Source organism: Scyliorhinus torazame, chromosome 26 (genome assembly GCF_047496885.1).
Source record: "Scyliorhinus torazame isolate Kashiwa2021f chromosome 26, sScyTor2.1, whole genome shotgun sequence".
Classification (NCBI taxonomy): domain Eukaryota; kingdom Metazoa; phylum Chordata; class Chondrichthyes; order Carcharhiniformes; family Scyliorhinidae; genus Scyliorhinus; species Scyliorhinus torazame.
The window spans coordinates 920,884-927,642 of NC_092732.1; positions in this window are offsets into that span (position 1 = coordinate 920,884).

Below are 6,759 nucleotides of genomic sequence, written 5' to 3' on the forward strand. Positions count from 1 at the left end.
TAACTCGGTCTTGGAGGAGCTGGAGATGGAAGCACTCTCTGCAGGTAAAATCAGCAGGGACACTAACGGCATCCCTCAGCTCAAACAAATAGTGTTGAGGATTGTCAGACGATACAGCAGGACATTGATAGGTTGGAGACGTGGGACGATAAACGGTAAATGGAGTTTAATCCGGATTAATGAGAGGTAATGCTTTTTGGTAGGTCTAACACAGAGGGGAAATATACAGTGAATAGTAAAACTCTTAGGAATATAGAAAGTCAGAGAGGTCTCGCCGTCCTGCTCCACAGATCTTTAAAGGTGGCAGCACAAGGGTACAAGGTAGTCAATAAAGCATACGGAATTCTTGCCTTTATTGGACGGGCGTCGAGTATAAAACTGGCAAGTCATTCTACCGTTGTTTGGAACCTTGGTAAGGCCGTTCCTGGGATATTGAGCAACATTCTGATCGCTGCACTACCAGAAGGATTTGAAGGCTTTCGGAAGGATGCAGAGGAGGTTTACCAGGATGTTGTCTGGTCTAGAGACTGTTAGCTATTTGTAGCAGCTGAATAGACTAGGACTGTTTTCATTAGGTGGGCGGAAGTTGAGGGGTGACCTGATAGAGGTCAACAAGATTATGAGGGGCATGGATAGAGTGGATGGGCAGGCACTGTTTCCCAGGGTGAAGGGGGTCAGGCACAGGGGGCATAGGTTTAAGATACTTGGGGCAACGTTTTGGCAAAGGTAGGTTTCATGATCGGTACAGGCTAGAAGGGTCGAAGGGCCTTTTCCTATGCTGTATTGTTCTTTATTCTTTGTTCTTCGTTCTCTGCAAAGATAAATAGAAGACAGATACTATCTAGCTATGCGCCACCATGCTTGGTTAAATGCGCATATGGAATAAAAAAACATCAGGTTAACCCTGTTAGTGCACAAGATTGTAATAATGTTCTCTCTGCATACCAGGTCCAACAGTGTATAAATGTAGTGTAAACCTGTGAGTGCTGATTCAGGTGGATAGCGTTCTTCCTGCATGCTTGAATTTTGATTAAATGATCCTAATTGTCCCTGGCTCTCTTAAAATAAGTTTGTCGAACTTCAACACAACAGATGTTGAACTGAATGGCCTGCAGTTATCGGGATGGACATAACTTCTTCGGATGAACAAATGAGTTGCCTCTAACACATCCTATTTTTCTGATACCACCCGATCTATCCAAGAGCAATTGGACTTTAATTCAAGTGTTTAAGGAATGTCCATCCTGATTGGCCTCAACATCCTGGGATGCTGATGACCTGTCAACTTGACTTCTACCAGCCGTACTCCTTTAGAGAAGAGTACCTTTGGCAGTAAAAACTAGGGCAATAAATGTGAGAAGGTACTAATTACTCCAATAGGTGGCATAAAGACGGAGTATTCTGCTAGGAAATATTGAGTTGGGCGGGGGGGGGGGGGGGGGGGGGGTAGGTGGCTAAAAGGGAGATGGTTCAGAGGGAATAATAAAGTAATCCAAAAACTGAAAGTGGAGTATTTACGAGGGGAAAAAAAAAACCGAATTAAAAATAACTGATGTAGCTTGTCCAGTAAAGGAATCGTAAATACAAAACACATTTGTGTCGACGAAAGGCTTCATATTCGGTGCGATGTGATGCGCTTATTTACAACTGAGAAACATCATCGATAGTTACTCTCCCGAATATTTGATGTGGGTTTGTGAAGTAATGGTATTACCCAGTTATCGCAAAACGATCCACGCAGCATTTGATGTGGGTCTGTGAAATAATATCACCCAGTTAACACACAAGAACCTCGCTGGGACATTTGATATGCACCTGTGAAATAAGATATCACCCACCATTTCTCACAAAACCATCTGACTCGGACATTTGATGTGGGTCTGTGAAATAATGGTATCACCGAACTGACAGAAAATAATCTCACACGGATATTTGATGTGGGTCTGTGAAAGAATGATATTACCCAGTTGACTCAAAACAATCTAAATCGGACAATTGTTTTGGGTGTGTGAACTAATGATATCACCCAGTTGACACACAGCAATCCACCCGGAAGGCTACTTCTGGAAGCTCAATATGATTTGTGCATTTTGCAGATAAACTGTCACTTTGCCGAAGATCTCAGACTCAAGTTCAATCATAAAGTATATGCCTGTAAGGAAAGAAAACATAGCTTTGCAAATTGTATTGCGCTGGTCTCCGAAACACAACACCTTCACGTCCTCAGGTGTCCAGTGATTCCTGGTGTTGTTCGGTTGCTGTAGGATGAGAAGGAGAGAGGATACTCAATGCCTGGAAACACTCAGGCACACAGCTGGGGATCCCTCAGTGTTCCTGAGCATTGAAGCATCGAATAATTGAGGTGACATGGTATTTTACCACCTGCGTAAACTGCTCCCTGGACGTGGCCTGAGTCGCCCCATAAATAAATGTGTTTGTGCAGCAACTTAAACTCAGTATCATAATTCGGACCAACTGGAAGGTCCGCCGAGAGTCGGCGTGATGACGAGGGTTTGTCCCTGTAATTCTATAGTGCAAGAACTCGATAACTGTAACCAACCACAGAAGTCTGACGTTTCCGGATATGGTGAAGAGTAAACTCGTAGATTTTCGTCGGCTCTCCATCTCGGGGTCAGTGGAATTTTCACCTTGCTTTGATGCCTTAATCCCTTACGGACTCGACTGGTGACGAAGATAAGTCTGACTGTCAGAGCGCTGAGCAAGAGTATAATCATGAACGGGAGAAATGGGGTCAAGACTACATCAAACCAGGTAACTCATATCCACATTAGTTCAATATAGTAGCTCGGCTTTCCAGTACAGAATCACGGGATGTTTATTAATCATCTATCCGGGTTCGTAAGTGAAATAAAATGGGAGATTTTGCAAACAGAATAACACGCAGGTTGTTGCGAGAATCACATTGGCAGCTTTCTTGGTGCAATGTGTAATTTCTAACTTCTGACAACGAATTGTCATGAATCGGTCAAAGGTCAATGTGACGGTGAACCAGACAGAACAATCCATGGCCACACGAGTCAGTCCAACAATTATATTACATCTCAGAGAGATGTCCAGGTAGGAGATGGGAAAGTAATAAATCCTGATCCTCCTTAATGTCACTTCAGTGAAAATCACCAGCACAGCAGCCACTTCCCTGGGCAGCAGGTAGTGAGTGGTGCACGTGGAGAGACCGCATCTTCCCCTGGACATGATCAGTATGGTCGCTAGATTCACTCCCAAAAAAAGTGAAGGGGAGTGCATATTATGAAACAAGCAATCTTTATCAGGAAGAATAGATTCGTCTCTTGGAATTGGTTCAAATGAATGGTGCGTTTTGGTTCAGCAAATCTGGAGATTTTCCGTAATTTAAAAAATATATAAACTTAGAGTACCCAATTAATTATTTTCAATTAAGGGGCAATTTAGTGTGGCAACTCCACCTACCCTGGACATCTTTCGGTTATGGGGCCGAAACTCACACAAACACAGGGAGGATGTGCAAACTCCACACGAACAGTGACCCAGGGCCGGGATCGAACCTGGGCCCTCGGCGCCGTGACGCAGCAGTGCTAACCACTGCGCCACGCGCTGCCCTGGATTTCCATAATCTTTAAACTGTTCATCCCTATGAGGATCGAACCCTCCAGGCTTGTGGGCAAATATTGGCAGGAATCCCAGCTTCAAGAAGGTTGAATTGCGATCGAACTCCTTCCTGAGGTCCTCACATTGCAATGACATTGTTTAACCTTCGAACTTGAGGGCAGGCAATGTTGCCACGGTGCCACATACGACCACAGTTCTTCACAGAGATTTGAGATACTAATTTTGTAATCCATTTTGCTTGACCTGAGAAGCCACTGGATTTGGATCACGACCAGATTCAGAGTATGGACACCACCCCCGGTAGAAGGTGTGAAGTCAGAATGGGAAAATATGTCATTAGAAACCTGGAAGTCTGGCTAAAACTGACCTGAGGATTCATGAGAAAATATAGGGAAAAATCCCACGAAGGGTTAACAGCAGCTGCAAAAGAAGGTTTTGAAAAGCAGATAGCCTTTATCAAACAGGCGTTAAGAAAACAGTTTGTGACTACTCACGCTGTAAAATTGATTCCTGTCTTTCAAGTTAAAGCAGATTGAACTTTTAGTTACATGAAAAGAAATACTATTTCAATATTGAAGTTAATTATTTTATTTTAGTAAGCAGCTAAAAAGAATTGCCAGGATCTTCAGTTGAATTGGCTGACAAATGTTTAGGTGTGAAGTCCTGCTGACACCAGTTTAATAAGGAAAGCCGCAGATGACTTGTCCACAACATAACTCCAAATCGGAGTCAGAGCTCTGACAAGCTAAAGAGACTATTTGGTCATAAAGCAACTTTAGAAGTGACAGGAATCAGAAGCCCTCTAGGATCAAAGCACTTTTGGACAGTACAAGGGAACAAATGGAATCAGAGTTCGATGAGCTAAAGTCATGCTCAACATGAATACATAGTCGTGTTAGAAGTAATTAAGATTAAAGGCACCTTGACCAATCAAGAGCAATAAAAGTTACTTTACGATAATGTCATATAAACGTAATACCTGCTAGAAGGGAAAGATAAACCCTAAATCGGTAACAGCCAGCAGAGTCAGCTCTCATAGCTGCACTCGGTCAGGGGAATAATAGAACACAGAAACCGAGAAGAACAGCGAATCCATCAGGAGAAAACCAAAAGTTAAAGAAGAAAGATTGTCAAGGCAGACCTAAAGGTCTAACAACTGACCAGGAGGATGAAAAGAAAATATATTTTTACCTTCTGTAAAAACAGGGACTTTATCGTTTAAAAGAAAAAATATAATAATAAAATAACTTAAAGTTTTAACCTGAAACAGTGGTTATTACAAAGTCTACTTTACTTACATAGCAACGCGGGACCCAGGCTACTAAGTGGTAAGTAGAGGAAATGTTCTATGAAGATATGGGTCACCGGGGGAAAGCTTGAAAATATAGATTGACCCGAATAGCACCCACCGAAGCTTGCAGAGGAGTCAGGCAGTGAGAATCCGTGTTCACCATTTAGAATGTTTTATTGACCCTTCTTGGTATAGGGGAATTCTAAGAATAGTGGTGAGTTGTTTACTTCAAAGGTTATGCCCCAAAGCCCTTTCAGCCCCACACGTCACAACCCATGTGCCCCTTGATTGAAATTGGTAACTCCTTATAGAGGTGGCACACATCATCGATACACCGTGCACTCCACTGGGACCAGAGCTACTTTATAGCCTGTGATTAGACACAAATTGCATAAAGACCTCCTCCTTGCATTAGACCATGGATCAGGACACCATCAGTCCATAAATCAAGTATGACGCAGATTAGCCCCTCCGAAACGTAGAGGAGCAGGTCATCCACATGAGGTTACACTCTGTGCTCTCGCTCTCGGTCCCCACTTTGGAACTCCTTCCAATATTTTGTCGTTCTAAGGCGGTCGCCGTTGGCTCGATTGCCAGGGCCAATAGAAGCGGGGGCAGGGGGCCTCCCTTCCTTATGCGCCTGCGCAGCTGGACTTATTGGGAAGTGGTGGTGTTGGTCTGCACCCTCTCGTTGGGAGCGCTGTATACGAGTTTCACCGAGGCAGTGAGCCCTGGTATGAGCCCAAACCACTCTAGTTCCACTCGATGATGTCGAAGGCATCTTTTGCGTCCAGGGACATCATCACCTCTGGTGTTCTCTCCCAGGATGGGGTAATTATCACGTTCAGTATATGCCGGATGTTCGATGTTCACTACCTGCCCTGAACAAAGCCCGTCTGGTTCTGTACAACCGCGTGTGCTGCGCAGTACTCCAGTCGGCTGGACAGGATGTTGGCCTTTATTCTCATGTCCATGTTGAACAGACATATGGGCCTGTCGGACGGGAACTCAGTCGGCCTCGGTCTTTCTTGGGTATCAAAGAGATTGAGGCGTGTGCTAGCGCTGGAGTAGGGGTGCCCCTTTCTGGCGAGTCTGTGGGCATCTCCTGCAAGTGCGGGCCAGTGGCGGCACAGATTGTTTCTGAAGTCTGCCGGGAATTCATCTGGTCCCGGGCCTTCCCCACCACTTGGAGTCGATGCTCTGCATGAGCGCTCCCAATTCTAATGGTGCATCCAGCCTCCGGATTCTATCTTCCCCCATGACTGGCATGTCCAGTCCATCGAGGAACGGGTTCAACGTCGAGTCATCTTCCGAGGTATACAGGCCCCGGTAGAAGGCCTGGAATGCATCGTTGACATTTTCTGGCTTGGTTATTAGTCTTCCGTTGTTGCCCCCAATCTGCTCTATGTCCCTCATGGCTGCCTGATTTCTCAGCTGGTGAGGCAGCAGTCGGCTGGCATTGTTTCAGTGTTCATAGAAGGTGCCCCGTGACTGGCCGAGTTGAAGCAGTGCCTTCCGAGTGGTGAGCAGGTCAAAGTCCATAAAACCCCGGCAGTCTAGGAGGAGACTATTCTGCCCAACGAGCCTGTACCGAGCCTCTGAAGGAGTACTACACACAACACCACTTTCCCGCCCTATTCCCACAACCCTTGAACCTATCATTGGACACGGAGAGACAATTTAGCCAATTCACCCAATGTACACATTTATGGAATGTGAGAGGAACCGGGAGCAAGCGTAGGCAACCCACGCAGACACAGGGACAAAGTGCAAACTCCACAGTCACCCGAGGCCGGAAGTGAACCCGGATCCCTGGCGCTGGGAGGCAGCAGTGCTAACCATTGTGCCACCATGGCGCACCA